At 45.8% G+C, this 26,459-nt stretch overlaps 1 protein-coding gene across 4 annotated transcripts in view; it reads left to right on the forward strand.

Moving 5' to 3' along the window:
- The window catches only part of WWC1 (WW and C2 domain containing 1), a 141,415-nt gene that overhangs the window by 41,854 nt on the left and 73,102 nt on the right, over positions 1-26,459 (forward strand). The gene's annotated exons all lie outside the window — the stretch shown is intronic.

The following is a 26,459-nucleotide window of genomic DNA, read 5'->3' on the forward strand; positions in this document are numbered from 1 at the left end:
CTAAATCCACACTATACCTTATTTATCCTAGTGTCATTTCCCCATGTAGACACGCTCTTATTGAAAGGATGGAGGCCCGAAGTCTGAAGAAATGCAAAAGATGTAGAAACCATCTCTAAGGTCATGAAGGTTTTGGAGGGATGCTATTTGAATATAAGCACAGATCAAACATTTCCAAATGCTTTATGAAACCCCAAACCTGTATTTTGTTCCTCCCTTCCCTTTGCCTAATTAAAAGATTTAGGACTTCAAATATGATTTCTAGTTCTCTTGAGACCTACAAATATTTTTGTTGGTTTTCCAAAACTATACAGATTACTATAAATACAGCAATTTTTCTGAAATATTTCAGCCTTTGCATCCATGAGTGTTGTGGCTTTCATAAATTCTGTAGCACAAATATAATAAATTGCATGGGAATTGATGTGCCAGGGCTAAAACTATTAAACTCTGGAGTAGTGGTTCCCAAACTGGGATCCACAGACTGCTAAAGGTCCATGGACGCCTTGCAGGTGGTCTGCGGCTTGAGCCCCTCCCCTCCCCCCTGAAATGAGAAGCCTGTGCTGGTGTTTGCACCCTTCCCCTCGCCCCGGAAGGTTGGAGCACCAGCATGGCTTCCAGCTGCGGGGGAGGGGGAACCTCCATGCCTCCCCACTGGATACCAGGGTTGCCAAGTGTCCAGTCTTCATCCGGACAGTCCAGTAATTGCGTCTTCTGTTCGGTAAAAAACTCAGAAAATACTGGACATGTAAAGTGTCTGGTATTTTCTGTTTTTCTCAGACAGAAGGCCAGGGGGGACATTTTCCCCTGCCACTTCTAGTAGGAGTGGGGGGAGTATTTTTGCTCAACAGGTTTGGTCCCCTGTTTTTTGGGGAGGGGGATGGGGTTTTTTTTTGTTTGTTTGTTTTTTCCTTAACCAATTTTTTCCCCGCCATGTTTGGGATTTTTTGTGAAAGTATCTGACAACTGGATACGCCTCATGGGGAAGAAGCAGGTTTCATATTGCTGATAAATGTTTTAGCCTGTGTAATGCTACTCTGGATGTTACTTTAACATGCTAGGGACCCATACGTACAACTGCGTAATCTCCTTTTGAGTCTTCCTAAGCTTTTGGCCTCAGTGGTGTAACACTGAATTCCACATGCTATGTACTGCATTTTTTAAAATCCTCTTTAGTTTTGAAGGGAACTGCTTTTCACTGACTTGTTCCTTGTTGCTGTACTATGAGGATTGATAGAAGCCTTGAGAGTATACCAAGTTCATGATTTCTTTCCTTTTTAATATTTTCCGTCTCCCAGTGCTCCTATCTTCATTGTGGGTCTCCAGACAGGCTACTATTTTTCTGCTATATCTGTTCAGGTACAGAAATGTGCAGTGCTCCAGGTGACTGTTAATCACTGATGTCACTAAACTTTCACTGGTTACTGTCTGTTGTCTTTGCTGGCAGTGGCGGCTACATACTGAGCGTATGTTACTCAGCCTGTACTGAGATACAGTATAGGCTTTTCCTACCTGACTGCTTCGTGTAGAATCCAGCAATGTGCTTTAATGGGTATTTCCTCACTATATCTATTGACAGTCCCCTATTCGTGGGGTTCTCCTGTCCCAGCCAGAAGGGGGTGGGATGGGATCCGAGAGCTGGGGGGAACTCACCACGATTTCCAGCATCCAGTTCCCTGCGGTGAGTTCCTTGTGGCTCCTGATCACTGTGGTGAGTTTGGGAGCTGTGAGGAGCTCACTGTGGGGGTTGGGAGCTGGTATTTGCAAATTTCGCCATTTGTGGTGATGCCAGGAAGGCACTGAATGGCAAAGGTTTCCTGTATCTGCCAAGAGAATATAAAATAAAATGAGATCCTTAAATATAAACTGAGCATGGAAAAATTTTGTATGAGGCAGGTGGGGGAAACCCAGAAGGGCCAAATTATGGCAGTAAATCATCCCATGGTGGAGGAAAGTGTGTGTGTGGGTATAGTAGCAGTGCAAAGCTGAACTTTGTGTGGGGAGAAACTTTGTCCCGTTGGGATGCAATCCCTCCTGCGTGGTGCACGCTGGCTCTAAGCTTGCTACATGGCCTTTAGGAAGATACAGCTTGCCTCCTCTGGTGCACCTGGCCTAGGTATTTGGGCCAGTGCCCTCTTTTGGACAAAAGCACTAACTCTGACACTACATTTATTGCAGGCCCTTATGTGGGCCATGTGAAGAGAACCAGACGCTCCCTGCATGCTACTCCTGTGTATCTGTTTAAAGGCCTGTCGCAGTCTATGGCTCTGGACTTGAATTTAGCATTATTGGGGCCCAATTCTGTGATTACTGTTCTCGGGTGGCCAAGCATGTAGTTTTTGAATGGAACGCCTTGTCAAAAAGGGATCCAGATGTCTCCAGTCAGCGCTGCCAGCTGGGTTATTAAAAGTCCATTTGGCAGTGCAGTGGCACTAAGGCAGGCTCCCTATTTGCCCTGACTCTGAGCTACTTCTGGGAAGTGGCTGGAAGATTCCTGCAGCTCCTAGGCATATGGGAGGGAAGGGAGGCTCCATGTGCTCCCTCCACCCCAAGCACTAATTCCACAGATCCCATTGGCCAGGAACCATGGCCAATGGGCTGCCTGCTGGCTGGATGTTTCCCAGGAGCCGCCTTAGGTGGTAAACACTGTCTGGACCAGCACTCCCTTCCACTTCCCAAACCCCTTGCCCCTAGTTCAGAGCCCTTCCCCCGAACCTCTCATCCCCAGCCTCACCCCAGAGCCCACATGCTCCCTCCCTCTGCTACTCTGGGCCTTCTCCTACACTCAAACTCTATCCCAGGTCATGCACCCCCAGCCCTAGCTTTTAAGCAAATCACTGTTTTGAACTTTTCAAATGTGTCTGGTTCCTGTAGTTGTTAGCTTGATTTGAGTAGCTTCCACTAGGCACGCAATATGCCAATAGTATCCTTATTTCAGGGAACTCCTAGGCTGTTGACACTTATATTGAATCTAATTTTTGGGGACCCTGCAGTCATAGTTCAACAAACATATATCCTCTTTGCATTTTGCTGTTCCGTGCCCCTTGGTCCATGGAGCTGGTTCTGGTTGCTAATGCAGGGGAAGAACATGAACAAAGCAGTGATACCATTCCAAGCTGGCCATCTTCTGACATGCCCTTTTATATTTTTGTCTTGAATTAGGTACAGTGTTCCATACCACAACACCCTTCAATATCATAGCCTCAAACCTCTTTTGTTCTTGCAGTACCTTCAGATTCTTTCCTCTGTGATGATGCACTAGGCACTCTTCTCTGGTGCAGCTGGAAAATTTGTTTTGTAGGCTTCTTTAGCTATAGGGCATTTTGCCAACATAAACTCTAGCCAGCCACACTGCTCAGACAGCAAATCAGAAAAGTAAAGTTTCAGGCTGCAAGACGAAAAGACTGTGGCTTTTCAAAACTAGAGTTTCCTCGAGGCTATGCCTTCTCTAATGTGATCAGGAACGGGCTTGGTGTTGGGGAACAGGATTTGTCCCTAAATGTTGAGTGAAGGCTAATCCCTGCCCTCTAACCAGAGTAGTCCTATTGCCTACTCAGGTGCGCAAGAACAGGATCAGGAGTAACTGATGAATTCATCGTTCAGATTATGTGCTCTGGAAGCCCTGCAGCTGAGCCTGGAAGAACCCAATTAAAAACCAAACCCTTCAATTTAAAATTGTTTGAATACAACATCAAGCTGTGAACAGTTGAATTTCCTGTCTGCTGGACATTTGACCTTGACCATGTTGCATTTTCTCTCTCTGGCTTGTGTTATATGTATATCTTAATGGCTGCACAGAGCTACATCTGCTATTTAATCTGTCATAAAACATGCAGGGTGTGCAAGATGGCAGGTTCAAGAGTTTCTTCCCCCACTATGTTAGTAAGTCTGTTTTCTGACGGTGGGTCCAATATTCCAACGTAGGCTATTGGGGGATTTTTGCATTTAGGTGATTAGACAGACACAACCATCCTCCTGAACTTAGCATGTTTTCTAGACCAGTTCATCTATGGGCATGATCAAAAAGATCCCTCAGTGACTTTATGGCAATCTTCTGTGTAAGTAACTCCATAGCCTTTTGCTTCCTGAGGTTATCTTTTTAAAAGTAAGTTTCCATCTCTTTATTCATCCAAGTGTACTTTCATTGTATACTATGTTAAATATGTCTCAGAGGGGTAGCTGTGTTAGTCTGTAGCTGCAAAAACAAAGAGTCTTGTGGCATCTTAAAGATTAACATTTTATTTGGGCATAGCCTTTTCTGGGTAAAAAATTCTTCATCAGATGCAATCTAACACTGTGTTTTTGCCCCCAAAAGTTGTATGCCCAAATAAAGCTGTTTATTCACAGGACTCCTCGTTATTTATGCTACGGATGTAATAGTATAGTCTATTAACTGATAAGCAAAAGCTTATCGACTAATACTATAGATTACATGTATCTCCCTCCCCTCCAGTAAATTTTTTAGCAGGCTGGCCACTTATGCCAGGTCCGGGACCTACGTTTGCTGCGGATCTGCATTTAAAGTGTATTAAGAGACAGGCAGGCAGCCCGGCTTAGTTCTGGCTCACACCGGGTCTGGGAGGTCAGACCCACCCAGTGTGGGGTGACAGGCAACTAGTCTATGAGGGGAGCTGGTTTGTAAACTGGCTTCCCTCATGGACCACCTCCTGCCTGTCCACCCCACGCTGCTGCCTCTGATACAGAGGCAGCAACATGGAGTGGCAGGGTGCTCCTCAAGCGTGGGGCGAGAGCGCAGGGACTGCAGCCCTTCCCCTGGGGACTATAGAATGGTCAAGTAACGGATAAGAATTCATGAGGTTAATCAACTATTCAGTTAACCGATGTTTAACAACCCTAATTTATGCTAAATAGGAGCTGTAGTGCAGATGCTAAAGGTTTTTTGAAAAGAAATAAAAGTGAAGTGTTAAAAAACAAGTATCACCTACTAGACACTGACTAGCGCTGGGTACAATTAACGTGGCCTGTAAGATGCTGTGGTATGCACAACTACATAAAGTAATGGCTGGAGCCTGCAGTGTGAATTCCTGTAGTCTGAGTACGTTGTACCACATTTTCTAGAAATGTGAGTGTTTCAGTATGCAAGACAGTAATTACTTGAAGGATGGAAGCATTCATACGTGCTCCAGAAGCATCAAGCACAGGAGGGATAAAGAGGTCTGGCCAGTTGGATGACTCCTGTAGATAAGCAATTGTGGGATATATCATTAGTACCATGAATGGGGAGAGGTGGGTACAAATATATTGCAAACCTACAGCACATTCCTATTCACTAAGAGCATTGTGAATGAGGACAGGGCTACATAGTTTTGAGAGCCAGTGTGTTTTGTGGAACAGGATATTCTGAGGCTTTCTGAAAGGGAAAGGGAGGGGTACGTTGCTCACTTTAGTTGGGGAGCTGTTCCAAACATGAGGAACAGAGTGAAAGAAGATGTCAGGAATGAACAAAGAAAGTAGTTGAAACCCTGAGTATGTGCCAGTCTCTGTATGCAACTCTAATACTGAGCTCCTAACAGTAGTATTGGAGCCCCTATCAGCAGATGTCTGGAGTGGCCAGCTTATGTTCTGTGACTTTGTGCTTCAAATCTGGAGGCTACACAGCTTGCCAAATCTATACCATTCACATAAGCTGCTCCCTGTAAATCACTGCTTGATGTGTCACCATCAAGACATTGTTATTTTCACACCTAATGACATTGTTTTATAACCAAGTGTATTTTGAACATGCCTATGCTAGACTTGAATTTAAGGCTTCCCACTGTAGCTTCATGGTGAGAGTTCTGATGTAGGCCAGCTGCCAACCCTTTAACCACTGTATGCCAACCCTTTAACCACTGTGCTGATCAGAACTGGGGCCTGCCTGTGTTTAGCTTACGCTGGTGCATCTAGAACTGGCAGCAGCATTGGGAAACTTGAAGGAAGTGTTTTGGTATAATCTGTGCTGAAAAATAATCCTTCGAGACCTAAAACAAGCAGCCCAGTTGCAGGTTAGTCTCCCACAAAGCAAGAATAGTGTTTCCTCATGTAACACAGCACAGTAAAACATTCCAGGTAATTGCACAAAATTAGCCATTTCTGACTGGATTTTCTATTGTGCTTCACCTGACGGGAGAAAGCTATAGAGTTATAATTCATGCTAATATAGAGAGACAAGTTGCACAACACTTTGGAACTCAGGCTACCAGTTAGAATGGAAGGCATGGTGTTGTATAGATTCTGGTGCTGCCATTTATGATAGTGAGTTTTGTAGAATGGGACAGGACTTGAAAATTCACCACACACCTCGAGGATAAGATAAGGAATTCAAAAATTATGAAAACATTAAGCTCAGTTAAGTTTTTTTTAGTTGTAAAAGGACCCTCCCACAAGTTGTGGTTTCTTGAGTCTATGCAAAGATGACTACCACCCATTTGCTGCTTGTAGCTTTGCCAAGGGTTGCAGAGTGAAATTTAAGAATAGCCCATTTTTCCTGCTATTGAGTCCCTCAGAAATCCAATGAAACTGTCAGGAATTAAGTCAGTTTCATTCCCCGACTCCTTGGGAAATAAAGGAATGGCTGTGCAGGAAGACAGAGGAGCTATTCACCACAGAGGGAAAGAGAGGCCCAAAGAAAGAAAGAACTCACCTTATTGCAACATTCAGGAGGTTGGAGAATGAGTAGTGTTAATAGTAATGCCAGTAAAGGGAACCAGCCACGAGGAATATCCCTGTTTGTGTTCCTTGTGTCACTTGTAAAAGCCTTTTTGTTTTGTGTATGCTCAGTTTAATAACTACAGGACATAAATCTCAGATTTGTTTTACTCAAACAAAAGCTTTAAAAATGACCTGCATGACTTGAGCCTTAAAGTAGATAAAGGGCATGATCCTGCTCAGCCTTGCTGAGAATTTCCAACTTTCTACTGCACAAATCACAATACACATGCCCCACCCATTCTTGGAGCCCCCGTCCTCTGCTCAGTCCATCCCCCCTCCCTCTGTTGCTTCCTCCTTATCCTCACTCATTTTCGCTGAGCTGGCCTGGGGAGCAGTGAGGGCCCTGGTTGGGCCAGGAATGAGGAGTTCAGGATGCAGGAGGGGACAGCAGGCTGAGGCAGTTGGCTGAGATCTGAGAAGGGGTGAGAGCTCCAGATAGGAGTGTGGGTTGTGGAGTAGGCCAGGGATGAGGAGTTTGAGGTACAAGAACGGTCTCTGGGCTTGAGGGTGGAGCCAAGGGGTTTGGAGAATGCGGTGGGGGGGCTCTGAGAGAGGCAGGGGGTTAGAGTGTGGGAGGAGGGTAAAGGTTGTGGGCTGAGAGTGCATGTTCCGGGGTCGGCATGGAGCCCTGAGCCTCTGATTGGGCGGGACTGATTCATCACCTGTGCTGCGGCGCAGCGTAGAGGGGGAACACTAACTGCAGTGTGGCATGGCGGGCATGACCAGGCTGGAGTGGCTCTCCTTTCCATGCCGCTGCGCCATGGGCCCAGCCAGCCTGGAGGTACAGGTGATGGGCTCAGCTGGGCTGGAGCACCCTTCACCCTTTCGCAGTGGGCCCAGCCAGTCCGCCAGTTAGCCCCTTACCTGGTAAGTATCACCCAGTAAGAGTGATGCTTGCCAGGTAACCAGTTAACCCTTTACATCCCAGGCTGGAACTGAGGGTTTCAAAGGGCAGGAGAGGAATCAGGGCAGGAGGTTGGGGTATGGAGGTGCTCAGGGGTGGGTGAAGGCTCCAGTCGGCACTTACCTCAACCAGATTGCAGAAGCAGTGGCATGCCCTCCCCCCGCTCCGGCTCCTACGCAGAGATGTGGCCAGGTGGCTCTGCGCACAGCCCATCCGCAGGTGCCCCTCCGGCAGTGCTGGCCATTGTTCCCAGGGAGTGGAAGCTGCAGAGCTGGCATGTGGGGCAGAGGCAGTATGTGGAGTCCCCTGTCTGTCGGGAGCTGCACAGAGCCACAACAGGCAGGGAGCCTGCCTTAGCCCTGCTACACCATCAACTGGACTTTTTAACGGCCCTTCTTCGCAGTGCCGAGTGGAGCCACAAGGGTCCTTTTTCAACTGGGCATTCTGATAAAAAATTGGACACCTAGCAATTCTGCCCTTGCCCAGATCAGGCCAGTAGTGCCATACACGTTTATAAGCATCAAAATTGTTTTTGTGTTAGTGAGCCAGAACTTCAGGGAGAATGCGAAGCAGGAGCACCAACGCTCAAAGCTTAGAGCAAAGTCCAAGTTAAAATCTTTGAAATCTTGAGCCATTTGATCTCTCATTCAGTGCTCTCCATGGTTATATGAAAGCATGGCTGGAAAATTCCCCAAGCTGTAGATAAGGAAGTGTAAATTTCATGTTTGAGTCCCACAGCATTTCTCCCTGCTTGCCTGGAAAGAACTTTCTGACTCACTGTTTGTGTCTGGAAGCATTAATCTATTTCAAGGATTATTAGCATTTCACAATGCTCTTGCTGCTGTTCATACCTTATTAAGAACGTTCCCAAGTATTGCACGTTTTTAAGAAATAGCTTGGGTGAAAGTTGTGATTGGAATAGGTAAAGAGGCTGCTCACTTTCAGTGATTGCACAAATTGGATTAGAAAACTATTCCATTGGGCAACCCTGTTGCATCACACCTTGAAAAATACACTGATATACATTATTTAGTTGTATAAAACATTCTTGCATGGAACACCTTTGAAATTGCCTTAGAGCTACTACAGGCACCACCCAAAATTCATCTGATCCCAGAGTTGGGTGGGAGAAGTTGGCATTGCTGTCTCTCTGTATATAAGCTCCTCTCCCATTGCGTGTACTTGAAAGCCCTTTACAGAATAACCAGTCAGATCCTGGAGGAGCAGTTTCCATGTAGGTAAACAAACCTGCCACGTCGTGACTAATGACTGCTGGGATATTCACCTGTTTGAATTGGAGTATTGACTTGGAAATGAGGGTTACCATTTAGCACATGTTAATGTAGGAACTAGACACCCACAGCTGGCCCAGGCTCACAGAGCTCAGGCTGTGGGGTTGTTTCATCACTGTGTAGACTTCCAGGCTGGAGTCCAAGCTCTGGGACCCTCCCAGCTCACAGGGTCCCAGAGCCTTGCCTTCAGCTCGGGTCCAAAACTCTACACAACGAAGAATCAGCCTCACAAACCTGATTGTGCTGGCATAGGCCAACCATGGGTTTTTCTTTGCTACGTAGCCCATAGCTTCTTCATAAATTGCAAAGGCAGGTTGTGATTTATACCTGGACAAGCACTAGAAATGGTTCCTAGGGTCTCCAGTTTCAGGGTTTATCAGGAGGATGTCCCTCTTATTCTCTGATGCTTCCAGAGGTAAAAGGAAGCAGGTGAGCCTTGGTGCGCAGCTCGGGCAAGAACTAGTTGCACTGTGGCAAAAGCCAGCAGGGAGCTATTTACAAAGCTGGCAGGGACCTGGGTTGCAATAGTACAGGACCTGTAAGAAATGTTAAATTTCTTTCACCACTGGATGCTTCAGAATACTGCACTCCAGGATGCAGTACAGGCAGTCCCCGGGTTACGTACAAGATAGGGACTGTAGGCTTGTTCTTAAGTTGAATCTGTATGTAAGTCGGAACTGGCGTCCAGATTCAGCCACTGCTGAAACTGACCGCCAGTTCTGACTTACATACAGAATCAACTTAAGAACCCCAGGCGTCCCCAAGTCAGCTGCTGCTGAAACTGATCAGCAGCTGATTCCAGGAAGCCCGGGGCAGAGCAACTCTGCCTCGGGCTTCCTGTAGTCAGCGCTGGTCAGTTTGAGCAGAAGCTGACTTGGGGACGCCTGGGGCAGAGCAGCTGGGGTGCTGCTGGGTTGCTCCAGTAGCGCCGCTCCTCGGTGCTACTGGACCAACCCAGCAGCACCCCATCTGCTCTGCCCCAGGGTCCAAAACAAAAGCCTGGTCTGCTGGGGGGGGGGGGCACAGCTAGTGTGCCCCCCCCCCCAGCAGACCAGGGACACGGGGAGCAGAGCTGCAGCGGGGTGCCGCGCCTCTGAGGCTTTGCTCTGGCAAAGCCTCAGAGGCGCGGGACCCCCCCGCGGCTGCCGCTTCAGTCCCGGTGCCTGTGGTCCGCCGGAGACGGTCTCCAGCAGACCAGGGGCACCGGAGCAGCTTACGAACGGGGCTTTCTCGCCCCGGAGCTCGCAGGTAGCAATCCGCTACCTCGACCTCCGGGGCGAGAAAGCCCCGTTCGTAAGTGCGGATCCGACATAAGTCGGATCCGCGTAAGTCGGGGACTGCCTGTATTGAACGGTGAACCCCATCCTAGAAACACGTAACAAATCTCTTCCCTTACCGTGGCCACCTAAAACACATGGGGTTAGGCAATTCTTATGCTAATGTTTTAGCAAAAGATTTAGCAAGGTCTCACTAGGTTGATGTAACTAAGGGCACAATTTGGCCACCTGCATGGCAGTGGCTTCACTTGTGTGGTTAGTGATCATGGGCTTTGAGCTCTGTTTTCATCACCTTTTCCCTCAACTGTTGGAATCCAAGGGAGTACTTTGTAGTATTAGGTTCCTGCTGACTGGATGAAGAAAGACCTGACTATGATACCATCAAAAAGAGCTTCTTTGCTGCTTCCCCTATGGCCTTCAAAGGTAATTTTATCTCCTTTGAGAAGGCACTCAGAAAGGAAATCGAGTTACTATAGTGACTGACTGCTCTGATGTGCTTGAGGATTGGAGCAGAGAATTGAATAATGAATGTGTAGGTGTGTATACTTCATAATTGCTCTTGTAAAGAATGGATTTCTGTAGTCTTAGGGAGCAGTAATTAGCAGCATTACTTTTATTTATTTATAAGGATTGAGATCTGTAAAATAAAAATTATTTGTAGTTTAATATTCCCTTTCCTCAGGCATCGTCAAGGCTCTTTGCAAACAGTATGCCTCCCCACCCATGTAATAGATACCGTATTACTTGTTACAGCCAGGGGAGCTGACAGCCACACTGTCTCCCTGGGAAAATGGTGATGGAGACCTGGCTCTGTGATCCCAGAAGGGCATGGCTTTGACTGGAAGGGGTAGGAGCCAGGGCAGCCAGCTCTCAGAACCACCCAGGGTGACCATCCCACCCCCAGCCCTTAGAGTAACCTGGAGAACGGTGCTCTGGCGGCGATTTAAAGGGCATGCAGCTTGAGGCGCCACTGCTGCTGCAGTAGCAGCACCCGGAGCCCTCACTCTTTTGAATTGCGAGGCTCAGGGGCAGTTTCCCCTTTTCCCCAACCCCCTGCAGGCAGCAGACCCAGTTATACCCAATTTACAGATCAGCATGGCTACAACTCGGGCATTTTGACATTACTCAAATTGAGTTGTATTTGGATTTTGTTATTTGACAGGGACAAGACCTTGAAGAAGTTTGAGGCTATAACCAGATTCTCTTCTCCCCCCCCCCCCCCCCCCCCCGCTTTCCCCACCAAAACCAAACTCTTGCTCCTGCTTTTCATCCACAAACCCAAGGTCCAAAAAGACATTCAGTTTTGCAGTAAAAGTAGCACAAGGATTGGCAGACATTTCACTTGACAGTCCTGACATAGCTGTGTTTGAATTGTTGCCCATGAAACAAACAGACTTTGTAAGAAACTCATCTGGGGAAAGAGGAAATTAAAAAAAAAAAAAAACAAGTTGCTTTAGCTGTTGAATTCTGATGCTAATGCTGTAGCCTTAAGTAGAAACTGACACAATGCACCTGAATGATCCAAGGATTATATTTGTCAATTATTCAGGCTATAACTATCAGTCCAGTGAACTGCAGGAAATCCCCTAAGCTCAAAGTCCACCACTTACAGATAGTTAGCACCATAAAATAAGTTATGTGAGGCTATGTGACCTACTTGAGAAATAATTCTGAATTCATTAAGTAAAACTACAAATTTAAACCTCCCTTTCATTTCTTTGAAGGTATAAGAGGAGCCAAGTGGCATGGGATTAAAGACAATTTTAAGGGATATGTAAAAATTCGAAGGTGCATTGTTCTCTGAGGAATGCACACGCATCTGAGGTCTACACAGACTGTGTAGTATGTAGGCATATCACAGTACACAAAAGTAATGTGTGTGGTTTTAGCTATGGTTTTTGGGCACTGCAAGAAGTACTGAAACCAAAAGGTTGTAAAGATGACTTTGTGTCTTAAAATATAAAAGAGCTTTTAAAGTAAATGTCAAAGTATTCTGATATATAGAGATACAATTCCATTATTCTGCAGCTTCAGTCAAAAATTTCATTGTATGTGGATGTGATGTTACAGCTCTGTGAAACAAACTGCCTATCAAACAAAAGTCATCTTTGTACCTGTATTTACCATCAGATTTATATCTGAGGTTTTGATTGACAGCTGAGGAGCTTGATGGAATATATAGACTTTCTGAATTTGGAAGGAAGGGCTCTCTGATCTGATAATGTTTACTCATGTTTGTGTATGAGTTTATGTAATATCGGAATTAATAAAAATTAATCAACTAGCATTAACTTCCTTGTTAAATACAAACATGCAGTAAAAGCACTGAAATGTTAAAACCCAGTATAACTTGCAACAATGAACTATATTGCTGTTGCAAAGACCAGTCTTGTTAGCATATTATATCCTGTACTCACTATGCACAATTCAACAGAATGGTTAACCACTGAGAAATGCTAAAAGAACAAGTTTTTCAGAACAAGTAATTCTGGGCCTCCTGAAAGCCTCCAAATATTAGATTCCAAAATATTTCACTGATCAGTTCCTCTTAGGGTATCACTTCCAGAGATAATTGCATCGAAGTTGGAGCTGATTGAAGAGGAAATTAAGAAAGAGAAAGGAAAGCAGTGTAACAACTGACACACATATTGTATGCCAAGAAAATGAGTTTTGAAACTCCAACTGAAAATATTACACTGATGCCTTTTCGCTCCCTGAATCAGAAGTAAGGCAGCTAGAGAGGAGATGAATGTAAATGCTTGTAAATAACTTCTGGTGGTCCGGGAGCACTCAGGCTATAATTTACAGGAATATCATTGTGACCGTGTTCTAGGGTGCTGCCTGAGACTATGGGACTATTGTGCCCCCTTAACTACCAAGCCTGGGCTGTCTGTCACAATGCTTTGCTAGTGACAAGCTGCAAACCCCTTCTGATGTTCTGATCACTCAGAATAATGGTACAGGAAGCCCCTCACCCAGCTAGATTTCCTGATGCTCCCCAGCTATTCTTGAATCTCTCATAAACGGGTACCAACCGAATCCCTCCAGCTCCCAGCCTGGTACCTCAGGAATACTGAGCAGTGCAAATTGATTAATTAGTTCACCACCTTATCAGTGGAAAGTGGATGTACATCAGCCTTTGTGAAACCTGAATAAATTTACCAAAGATTTTTGGCAAAGCCATCGGTAAACATAAACAGTAAAAAGTTTTTTAGGTCACTGTAAGTTAAAAAGGCAAAATGTTAGAGTGGTTACCTAAATAAAATAAAATACAAGCATGTACTCTAAACTCTCAACCCTACGTGCCTGAGCAACATTTAGATTAAGCAGTTTTTCTTGCCCCTCTAGATATTACAATCCTTAAAACTGACCAGTCTCCCCGGTTGGAGTCTTCAGTCTTTTTCTCAGTGTCCTTGGTGCTTGCAGCATGGATGGGGGCCGGAGAAGGGTGAAGCATCCCCCACTATGTTCTATTTTATATCTTTAGTCCATGTGCTTGGGTAGCACAAGTCCAGGCATTTTTGGTGGGCATTTCTGAGTCCCCAGGAAAGGGGGAGCAACTCCCCTGTTGTGGCCTTATGCAGATGAGTCCTTGCTGGATCTTCACTGTTAATGGTTGTTTCACACCCGCCCAGGCGTTGGTTCCTTTCCTTGCTGTTGTCTCTGGGAAGCTAATATCTGACTCATTCCCCAATTTACAGCATGTTTTAGTAGCTATCATACAACCATCTCATAACTCAATATGAATATCTTTAGTGTATGTGTAGAAAGGACAGCGTGGCTATGTCTAGACTGCAAGCCCCTTTTGAAAAAGAGAGTCTCGACTACAACCAGTACTTTCAAAAAAGCAAGCCGCTTTTTTGAAAGAGAGCACCCAGGCAGTCTGGATGCTCTCTTTCGAAAAAATCACAGTTTGCATTACATAGCACCTTTTTTCGAAAGAGCACTTTTGGAAAAAGGCGTTCTTCCTCATAAAACGAGGTTTTCCAGGGTCAAAAAAACTGCTGCCCTGAAAGGAACAAAGCCCTGTAGTCTAGAGACACCCTGGGTTTCAGCAGTTCATAACCTTTCCTCTGATACCTCACAAGGCATGTTTATGTGCAATATCACAATTATATACAAATGAGGAATCTGGGGGTTAGAGGGTGCTTCCCCAAGGAATAGAATGTCACAGTCATTCCTGTCAGTCACTGTCTGGCTGAGCTTACTTGTGCCCTCTGGGTTACTGAGAGTGCTTCTTATTTAATTAGTAATGTAGGTGATGACCACAGTTAATGGCTTCTAGGTTGAACTGTTCTTAACCGGGATTCTCTGGTCTGGCAACAACCCTGGTCGGGTAGGACCAGGGATGTCTCAAGACCGGAGAGTCCTGGGGAAGGGCTCATGGCCGGGAGCCCTGCAGTGGAGCTGGAGCCCTTCAGTGAAACTGCCCGGCAAGACCGGGAGGCAATGGGGTTGCTTGGCAGCACAACCAGGAGCCTGGTAGCCTTGCTTTTACCGCCAAGCAGCACCTAGGTATGAACTGTAACTTGCCCTTATTTTAAAAGCAGATTGTCCTTGCCTTTGGAGGAGTACAATTCAGAATTTTGCTGCTGAGATCCCTCTCTCAAGTTAGCATAGAATCATAGAACCATAGAGCTGGAAGAGACCTCAAAAAGTCATCCAGTCCAGCCCCCTGCTCTGGGCAGGACCAATCCCAACTAAATCAACCCGGCCAGGGCTTTGTCAAGCCAAGACTTAAACACCTCTAGGGATGGAGACTCCACTACTTCCCTAGGTAACCCATTCCAGTGCTTCACTACCCTCCTAGTAAAATAGTTTTTCCTAATATCCAACCTGGACCTCTCCCACCTCAACTTGAGACCATTGCTTGTTCCTTTTTGCATTTCTTCCCAGTATCCGACTTTCCCACTCCCCTCAGTTTTGGTCACCACCCCCCAACAACCCTAGTTTAAAGCCCTCCTCAATAGGTTTGCAAGCCTGCCTGCAAAGATGCTCCTTCCTCTCTGGGGGTATGTCTACACTACCACCCTAGTTCAAACTAGGGTGGTTAATGTAGGCAACCGGAGTTGCAAATGAAGCCCGGGATTTGAATTTCCCGGGCTTCATTTGCATGTTGCCGGGCGCCGCCATTTTTAAATGTCCGCTAGTTCGGACTCCGTGCCCGCGGCTACACGCGGCACGAACTAGGTAGTTCGGAATAGGAAGCCTAATCTGAACTACCTAGTTCATGCCGCATGTAGCCGCAGGCACAGAGTCCGAACTAGCGGACATTTAAAAATGGCGGCGCCCGGCAACATGCAAATGAAGCCCGGGAAATTCAAATCCCGGACTTCATTTGCAACTCCGGTTGCCTACATTAACACCCTAGTTTGAACTGGGGTGGTAGTGTAGACATACCCTTGGTTAGGTGGATCCCATCTCTTCCTAACAATCCTTGTGCCGAGAACAGGGTCGAAGAAACCAAAGCCCTCTCTGCGACACCACCTGCACAACCACACATTTACTTCCTCAATTCAACGATCCCTGCCCAGTCCTTTCCCTTCAACAGAGAGGATGGACGAGAACACCACTTGTGCTCTGAATTCTTGGATCCTTCTTCCCAGCACTACATAATCCGCAGTAACCTGCTCAAGGTCGTTCTTGGCTATATTGTTAGTTCCCACATGGAGAAGGAGGAAGGGGCAGCAATCTGAAGGTTTGATCAGTTTGGTAAGCCTCTCAGTCACATCTTGAATGCGAGCTCCCGGTAAGCAGCACACCTCTCGAGACTCCAGGTCCGGATGGCAGATGGATGGCTCAGTCCCTCTTACGAGGGAGTCCCCGACCACCACTACCCATTATTTTCTTTTGGGGGTGGTGGCCGTGGAAACCCCATCCCTAGAAGTACACATCCCATGCCTTCCAGTAGATGGTGTTCCCTTCCGGTTTCTTCCTTGTGAGGTCCCTTCCAAAGCATTCAGCACTGCAGAGCCTGCGGAGAGAGCCTGAAAGCGATTACTTACCTCTATAGCATTGGGGAATTCCCGTGCTGGCCTTTTACCCCTTCTCAAAGATACATGCTGCCATTTCTCTTCCTGGTCCCATATTGCCCTCTCTGGTTCTTCCACCTGCCGTGCTTGAAGGATCAAACACTGCCTTCTATCGAGGAAGTCTTCAACCTCTGTGATCGAGCGTAGGGTCGACACTTGGGCCTCCAGTCCTCTAATTTTTTCTTCAAAAATGGCAGCCAGCTTGCACTTAGTGCAGATGAAATCCGTTCTTTCTTCCAGGAGGAAGACAAACATGGCTGTGCAGGTAACAACAGCAGACCTATCACCATTCATCGCTGCTGTCCTGGAGAAGGGAATTCTCACCCCTCCTGCCATTTCTCTTCCTGGTCCCATATTGCCCTCTCTGGTTCTTCCACCTGCCATGCTTGAAGGATCAAACACTGCCTTCTATCGAGGAAGTCTTCAACCTCTGTGATCGAGCGTAGGGTCGACACTTGGGCCTCCAGTCCTCTAATTTTTTCTTCAAAAATGGCAGCCAGCTTGCACTTAGTGCAGATGAAATCCGTTCTTTCTTCCAGGAGGAAGACAAACATGGCACACTCCGTGCAGATAACAACAGCAGACCTATCACCATTCATCGCTGCTGTCCTGGAGAAGGGAATTAAAAAGAAAGACGAGAACCTCGCCCCTTTCCCTCTCCCCTTCCCAACTCCCTCTCTAAACTCCCTGTTAGCACTCACCTGTTTGCAAACTCCTTGGTCGCTTGCCCACTGCCTTATAAAGCTCTGGAGTGCCTGAAAGTCCCCCTCCCGCCCCCCGACACACGAAGGCTCAGCCAATCAGCAGAGGCTTCTAGAATTCAAACTTTAATTAGACGCCAACGGTTTCCACCTGCCAATCACAGCACACACTCCATGAAGGGGAGCGTAATGGAAATTTCATTTGAAAGACACAATTTGCACTTGCAGGGCACATTCCATGGGATAATCTAATAAAGACTGGCAGCATCCTTGTGTAATCAGTACAGGAATTAGTATTAGGCCCATTTCATAGATGGGGAAACAGAGAGAGAGAAATTCAAGTCACTTGTCTAAAATAACATAACAAGATTAACGACTGGAACAAGAGACAGGGAGAGGGTGTCCCAGGAGTCTTCTAATTGAATACATTCTTATGTTTGATGGAAAATAATGATGCAGGTCTCTAGAGTACTGTCTGAGCATTGTGGGGTCACTTGTGATCTGAGTTTGATCTGCATGATGTACACAAGCTGTAAATGATCACGGCTTTAATTCTTATTTGTTACCTGAAGCCTCTTTGGATAGCAGCAGGGCCAGATGAAGAAAGGGGCTTTATGGGCTGTAGCCCAAGGCTCCGAGCTAAGGTGTTCCTGGCCAGCCCTTCTTGGCAGGGCAGGCGGAGGAAGCGACTCAGCGCCATTTCTCCATGCCCCACAGTGCGTATTGGCCAGGAATCATGCAACAGGGAACTCCGGGGGGCAGTGCCTACAGGCAAACATGGGTCAGCTTGCGCACTCCAAAACCCTTAGCCCCAGCCTTATCCCGCTCTTGCACCCCAAATGCCTCATCCTCAGCCCCACCCCAGAGCTCATACTTCTGCTTGGAGCCCTCACCCCTCCTGCACCCATCCTCTTGCCTCAACCTGCAGCCCCTTCCCACACACTGAACTCCTCATTTTTGGCCCCACCTTGGAGCCTAAGGTGGGCACACAAAATCTAATAGCTTCTGGGAACCCAGAAGTTAGGGGCAGGGCCAGATAGGAACCCTCAAATTGTATTGAATAACTATTTTCTTTGTGAGTGCTAACCATAGTTTTCGCAAATAATTTAAGTTTAAGTTGATGGAGTGATTTGACTTGGTTATGAATTGTAATGAAGCAAGTTTTCTTATCATCCAGAATGAATGAAATCCCAATGGTTAAAAAGCCCCATTTGCAGTGAGCAGGGAATAAACAAAACAACGCCCCGAAAGGAACAAAGAAATGTAATACACAAAGGCCCTAATAAAGCATCCAATAATGTAATTCTTCTACTTGATCCCCAGATGGGAGCCCATCCATCTGAGGCTTTCATATTCAGATACTATGTGGTGAATTATCACAAAGTGTACAGTGAACAGTTTAGGAAATGGTTCACTTTTCAAACTTCTTATTGCAGCCATCAATAAATCTAAGGAAACCTTTTAATTCTGGATAAAAGTGCAGACTCGTAGGACATAACTCTTTTTAAGGAAATTCCTATCTGGATTGTCACTCTTTAAAGGGGGAACTCTGTGTGCTTGTTAACCGTGTGAACATTTTCTCTGAGCCTGAAGGTAAAGGAGTGCCATCCTGGGACTTGTGCGGTCTGAATTATTACAAGCATGCATGTGAATTACCCAAGGCAGTAAGGAAAGGCCAACACAATGTCTTGTTTAAGCTTGAATGAGAAGAATAATTAAGCATGTAGCTTATGTTTAAAATGTGACTTTTAGAATCCTCTGCTGCCTTCTTGTTTATCTCTGGATTTGTGGATCAAGGGATTGGAGGGGATGTGCAAACAGCCCTAAACCTCTGAGAACAGAGAGGAGCCAACAGAACATGCTGAACTCTTCTCTCTCAGAAAATTCTTCACACCTGTTCTGCACACTTGGGGCTGTGAAGCGGGGATACTGAGCCAAGAAGAGCCTCTATTTATTTCCCATCGTTAGAAATTTCTTTAAAAGGTGTAAATACTTTCACCCAAGAAAACCAACAATAGAACACCACTTGTCATCACCTACAACCCCCAACTTAAACCTGTCCAACACATTATCAATAAACTACAGCCTATATTGGAACAGGATACCATACTCAAAGAGGCTCTGGGAGACAGACCCATAGTCTCCTATAGACAACCACCTAACCTCAAGATGATTCTTACCAACCACCACAGGACATACCACACTAATACCAACCCTGGTACCTTCCCTTGCAACAAACCCCGTTGCCAGCTTTGTCCACATATTCATTCTGCTGATACCATTATTGGACCTAACCAAGTGAGTTATAAGATCAAGAACACATATTCCTGCGCATCCAGAAATATAATCTACGCTATCATGTGCCGAAAGTGTCCGTCTGCTATGTACATTGGACAAACATCTCAGACACTTCGCCAAAGGATTAATGCCCACAAAACAGATATCAGACAAGATCACAAAGAAAAAACAGTTTCTTGCCACTTTAACCAGAAAGGACACTCTCTAAATGACTTAGCCACCTGCATTCTGCTACAAAGACCTTTTACATCTGCACTTGAAAGGGAATCCTCTGAACTGTCATTCATGTTAAAATTCGACACTTACCAACAAGGACTTAACAAGTCTTTGAACTTTCTCACCCATTACCAAGACAGTTTCCCCAATTATCACCTGTAATACCATTAACTCACAAACATCCCACTCTCCCTACCTTTAATATCAGCAATTCACAGACACTTACCTTCCTTCCTCCCCCTTCCCACCCCCCCGCATCCCCCTTCTGTTCTGCAATGTGATTTGTCCTTTTCATATTTGTTCATTTTTTTTAAATTGTATCCTTTGGTATATATGGTTGTGACTACTTTCTTCCACTATTTGATCTGAGGAAGTGGGTCTGGCCCACGAAAGCTCATCACTAATAAACCATCTTGTTACTTTAAAGTGCTACATTGTCCTGCATTTTGCTTCAACTACCCCAGACTAACACGGCTACATTTCTATCTCAAATACTTTCACAGTTACTTTACAGGGTTCGAATTCCAGTTTCTGTAGACGTGATTTTTCCTGAGTTAACTTGGCAGCCATAAATACTTGAGTAAAATGTGATGGTCATATTGGAAACTGGAGGACCCTGACAAGTGCTTTTGTATATCTCAAGTGTAGTTCACAGTAGGGATGTAATAGTGTAGTCAATTAACCAATAAGCAGATGCTTACAGGTTAATGCTATAGACTATACTCATCTCCTGCCTGCCTGCCTCCGGCCCCCTTTCCCCCCCACCCTCCCGCCCCACCAGTACATTTGTAGTAGGGTGGCCAGCAGCCCAGCTCAGTCCTCGCTTGCGATGGGTCTGGGACCTACATCTGCTGCAGTTCTGCATTTAAATGTATTAGGCAGCCTGGCTCATTTCTGAGACACGCCGGGCCCGGGAGCTCAGACCATCCTGCACCCTGGATAAGGGCTGCTGCCACCCCATGTTGCTGCCTCTGTATTAGAGGAAGCGGCACAGGGCAACAGTCAGCCAGTTCGTGAGGGGTGCTGGTTTTTAAATTAGCTCCCCTTGCAGACTAGTTCCTACCTGGCATCCCACACTGCTGCCTCTGATACTGAGGCAGCAACCCCAAGTGGCAGGGGGCTCCCTGGGAGTTGGGGCCAGAGTGCACTGGCTGCCTGCCCCACCCCCAGGGACTTCAGAATAGTTGAGTAACCGATAAGAATTCATGGTTACTCGACTATTCAGTTAACCAATATTTAGCATCCCTAGTTCACAGGATTGTATGTAACCATCTCTATTATCACATGGCTAATAACCTTTCATATTATGCTGTATTAATCCTGATCAGGGAAACCATTATTAAAGCTCTGTGTTTTCATTATCAGCATCTCTGCCTTTTATGGCAGTTTTGCCTTAGAGAGGGCTGCAAGACTGGATCTTCGGGGCCAGGTTAATCCCTGTGTTGGAAGAAAGGGAACGTTGATTGCACCTTCCAGCACTGTCTGATGCTGAGGGCCAAGGCAAGGCTAGGACCGCTCTGGGGCTGCTCTAATTTGCACCTCATAGAATTACCTATCTTGTATTTGCAACAGGAGGTAATTGACATGGAGCAGCCACACTCCCTCCAGTTCATCTTGCAGGGCCCCATGGCCAACTTGTAGGGGCCTGTGTGGCCCCTCTGGGCCAGCATAGCTTAACTGGTATGTAGTGGCTGACCTGAATTCCCCCCTCAAATATATCCCTGGGCATGTAAGATCCAGTTGCTGAGGAGAGAATTCGGCATTTTCATGTGAAATGAAGTCAAAGTGGTTAATGCTGCTACTTTTTATAACCAATGACATTTTCACTTTAACCTTTTGGAAATTAATAGAAGCAGATCAGAATGAAAAACAAAAGACATCACTTCAGCTTGCACTGTATGAGCATTGTGGGGCCAGTTTGATCTGCATGATGTACGCAAGCTGTAAATGATCGCTTGGCATACTTGTTACATGAAGCCTGTATGGATAGGAGCAGGGCAGGATTAAGAAAGGGGCTTTACAAGCTGTAGACCTGGGCTCCAAGCTAAGGTGTTCCTGGCCAGCCCTTCTTGGCAGGGCAGGGGGAGGAGGCGACGTGGCGCACTGCCATTTCTCCATGCCCCACAGTTCCTATTGACCAGGAATCGTGGAACCGAGAGCGCTGGGGGGCAGTGCCTACAGGCAAACATGGGTCAGCTTGCACGCTCCAAAGCACTTAGCCCCAGCCTGTACCCCGCTCTTGCACCCCAAATGCCTCATCCTCACCCCCACCTCAGAGCCCGTGCTTCTAGTTGGAGCCCTCACCCCTCCTGCACCCACCCTCCTACCTCAACCTGCAGCCCTTTCCCACACACTGAACTCCTCATTTTTTGCCCCACCGTGGAGCCTAATAGCTTCTGGGCACTCAGAAGATAGGAGCAGGGCCAGATAGGAACCCTCAAATTGTATTGAATAACTATTTTTTTGTGAGCGCTAAACCTAATTTTTGCAAACAATTGAAGTTTAGTTGATACAGAGGTTGCCAGCATGCTTGGAGCAGAAAGGTCTTTTCACCTGTTTTAATATACTTGGTTTTGCACATCTAATTGTTATTAATTGCATTCTTAAAGGTCTCTGGCCTAGCCAACATAGCGGGGGGTGGTGTATGTACTGGAATGTATTCAGCTTCAGGAGGAGACACAGCTCACTAGTGCACATGGCTCCTGGCACTATGATCACTGCTGCGGGAGGGGCCAACTGGCTACCCCTCCTCCTCCTGCTGCAGACTGCATGCATGTGAGGTGCGCTTGTCAGGCACTCTGCGGCAGACCCTCCCCCTCCAGTCAGGCTGAGGGTATGTGTACACTTGGCATGCAGCATCCTCCAGGTCTGGGCAGAGCTAATTCTGTGGCAGATCAGAGCCAGGGCTGGTGGTGGGTCTGGATGCTCAGGGGGTGGGCCATGACCCATCCAGGCCCACCTGTAGCTAAACCCCTGGTGCATGTATGTATTACATTTTCTTATTCATTTAATGAAAAATTGATACTCGCGTCTAATATCTGAATCTAATCTGAATGCGTGGTGCCCAAGGAATGCAAGACTTGATCCATGCTGGGGAAGGAAAACATATGCCTGTTGAGGATTACCTGTTGTGATCCCTTCCTCTGGGGCATCTGGTATGGCCTCTGTTGGCAGACAGGATACTGGGCTAGATGGACCTTTGGTCTGACCCAGTATGGACGTTCTTAGGAGGAGGAGGAGGATACAAAGCGAATGAGCCATGAAGTGCGGAGAAGTGTAGCGCTGTAAAGCAAAACACATAATGAATAGGAAAACTGATATATAGACTATCACAGCAATCAGACCGGTTGGGATAAAATAGTTTTGCTTCAGGATTTTCTGATTTTTTTTTTTTTTGTAAGATTATACTGATTTTTTTTCTTGGTTCATTTTTTTTTAGGTTGCTAGCAGCTTATTTGTTAAACATTGTAAAGTTTATTGAGGAAAACAATAAAGCAAGAAGAAAAATTCTAGATTTATTTGGAATATGCTGTTTGTTGGAGGGTCAGCTCAGTGACCTAATGGGAGAGTCTGAAACCTTTGCTTTTAAACGTTTCACAGGCTGTGCCACCTCCTGCATGTGCTCTTTCTGCCCAGGGAACAGGGAAGCTTCCTTTTACGTTCTCTCATTTCAGATTAGACTCTCCTTGTTGGCAGAAATAATGGAATTTGGTGCCAAAATCTCACCCAAGATCTGTGGGCAGATCTTGTTTCCATGCTGGCTCCCAACTTCCTCCAGGACTTAGTAGTATAGCTCTTGCGAGAACCGTATCTCCAGACAATTGAACGCACTGGCTTCGATCCCACCCAGTAATGGATGTTCTGTAGCCTGGAGAGGGATGGCAAGTACAGTGAGATGCAAAGGAAGTGGAATAGCATTGGAGAGGTCAAATGCAGAGTGGTTGGTCCTCTGGCCAATGCCTTGGGGCGAGGGGGTGGCAGGGCAGGGTACCATGCCAAAGAATTTGGTCCATGCTAAGGAGGCTGATGTGCCCTAAAATGATTAACTTCCAAAAATCTGATTAGATAGTATATCTTATGACTTCTCAAAACATTTTTGAAGTCCAGTTGAATATATTACACAAGGTACATTTATTTTGGAAAGAATATGCCGTTTCTGTCCCCCCCTCACTTTGTGGATAAGAAATGCTAGTGAAGTGCTAGTTATGACTGGGGACTTATAACTTGGTGAGGTACTTTAGTTGCTAATGCACTGCTGAAAAGCCATAAAATCCTCTGAGTAAACATGCAGGTTTTAGAAATAAAATAACTTGACCCAAAGATACAACATTGTAGCCAGCAGGTTAGAAGAATGAAATCTAGTACTGATAAGATCATAAAGATGATCTAGGGACAGATTTCTTTGTTTTGAAATATTTGCAATAGAATTTTACAGCTGTTTACCTGGTGATTTATAGCAGCTCTCTACTGCAGGGAATTCTTGGAATCTATTTGCACACTTTTGCTAGGGGTACTTATTTAACAATTTGCTACAGCAGATCAACTGCTTCAGGGCAACACTTCTAATAAAGTAAAACTAAAATTCAGTAGAGAGTAGGCTTAGAGACATTCTTGTCATCTTACATAGCTCTTACGTGGGATCAAGATTCAGGGTCTGAAAACCTGAGACACAGATGGTGACAAACTCTATTTTTTCCCTTGTCAAACACATTTTAACATGTTGATTTTACCAGACACATAAAATGCCTGTTTGCTCTAAAGTGCTGCTCTACTCTGAAAAGCAAAGCTATCCAGAATGGGGAGAAGTGATGTTCCTTGCCTGTCACTCGGGATGCATTTACACAGCACAGTTATTTTGAAATAACAATGCGAGCGTCTACACAGCAATTCCGTTATTTTGAAATAACAGACGGCTTATTTCAAAATCTGTAAACATCATTCCACAGGGAATAATGCTTATTCTGAAATAGCTATTTTGGAATAGCAGTAATGTGGATGCTCCCAGGGCCATTAAGAGTAATGTTTCCCCAGTGCCTCCTGGGGCTCTAATTCTAGGTAGCATGTCCACATTAGGGAAGCCTGCCTTGGACTAATTTTGAGGCTTCCAAGTGGTATAGACGTGCTATTTCGAAATAAGCTATTTCAGAAAAAAAGTTCCAAAATAGCTTATTTCGAAATAAGTGTGCTGTGTAGATGAACCCTCTGTGACCCTAGATTAAATTTGCTCAGTTTACAAGTAAAGACATTACCCAACTGCTAGTCTTGCAGACTTGCTCTTGGGTCTGAAAGCCATGTTGGGTTCATCCAGGTGCATGTCTCCCACCAGTAATAAAAATGCTGTAATAGGTATATAGTTAATATATCTGTTAATGTGTGAGCCAGATAGATTCCAGCTCATTCTTCCTGCTAGCTCTGCAGAACAACAAATGTAATTTGCAGTTGAAATTACTTCAGTGGCTAAAAATCAGCAGAACTAACTCCAAATGCTTTCAGGGAGTAGGTATGTTGTTGTGTTCTCTATATAAGTGCAGTTGAGGATAGATCACAAATAGACTCTACTAGAAAATAGCTAGTCAGAATATTTCTTATTGAAGTACATAAGAACGGTCATATTAGACTAGCCCAGTATCCTGCTTCTGATGCTGGTCAGTGTCAGATACTTCGGAGGCAGTGAAGAAAACAGCCCAATCTTGAGTGAATTTGGCAGCTGGAAGTTAGGGACACCCATCACAGGAAGTTATGGTTTTTAAGAGTAGGTTGGATAGACATCTGTCAGGGATGATCTAGATCTGTGGCTCTCAACTGGTGCTCCCTGGACTGCTGGTCGTCTATGGTGACTTTTTTGGTGATCCACAGGAACATTGGCCAAAGTCATATAGCGTGAGCAGGTGCCACCTTTAGGCTGTTTTACGCCGTGTTCACAAGCATGCGGCGCGTCATCCATAGTGTCACCTAGGACGCAACCGCAATGTGTTGCCAGTAACTTCCGTCTGAGGCTCTGAGCGTCAGTGTAGCTGCTGTCATCGTGCTAAGTGGTTGCTGTGTCGTTTGTCCTGTGCTACATGTGCTGTTTTACAGGTGTGGTGTAGTTTATAATGGCAATGACAGGAAGAAATGTCAAGCACAAGTATTCGGAGGACTACATCAAATTCGGCTTCACTTGTCAAAGAAAAAGAAGGCGTGGATTTGCCACAATGTGTTATTTGTTTCAAAGTCTTGGGGAGTGACTCAATGAAACCGGCTAAGCTGAAACGTCATCTCGAAAAGTGTCACCCTAACTTGTTGCAAAAGGATGAAGATTATTTTGAGCGGCGGTTATCAGGTCTGAAACGGCAGCGCCTCGACTCAACAAGTGCATTCTACAATAAGACAAGCAATGCAGTGCGCGCTTCCTACATTGTTGTATACAAAGTTGCACAGGCCAAGTAGCCTCATTCCATTGTAGAGCAACTTGTGCTCTCCTGTGCATAAGAGATGGAATGGCTTGTTCTTGGTGAGGAAGCAGCAAGGAAGCTGAATGATATATCTGTCTCTAACGACACAGTATCGAGACAGATAAATGAGATATCACAGAACATCAGTGAACAAGTTGTGGATGAAATAAAGATGTCTCCAGTGTTTGCCATGCTACTGGATGAATTGGACGACATCGCATTGTACTCTCAGCTATTGGTGTTCACACGATACATGGTTGAGGGAGACTTCAAAGATGAGGTTTGGGTGGGTTTTTTTGGTAAGACTCTTGATACTACCACAAAGGCTCAGGATGTGATGGAAATTGTTAACAATTTATTTGAAGTACATGGTCTGGATTGGGTAAATCTTGTGGGTGTCATCACTGATGGTGCATCTGCCACGCTGGGCTCAAGATCGGGCTTCCAAATGCTGGTGAAACAGTGCGCTCCAATGGTAATTGGAGTTCATTGCTTCATTCATAGGGAAGCTTTGGCGTCAAAAACATTGCTTGATCAACTGAACACCATTTTCAAAGGGTTGGTGAAAGTGTGTGTGGGGGGGTAGCTCAGTGG

This window comes from Pelodiscus sinensis, chromosome 16 (genome assembly GCF_052426305.1).
Source record: "Pelodiscus sinensis isolate ZL-2025 chromosome 16, ASM5242630v1, whole genome shotgun sequence".
Taxonomy (NCBI): Eukaryota; Metazoa; Chordata; order Testudines; family Trionychidae; genus Pelodiscus; species Pelodiscus sinensis.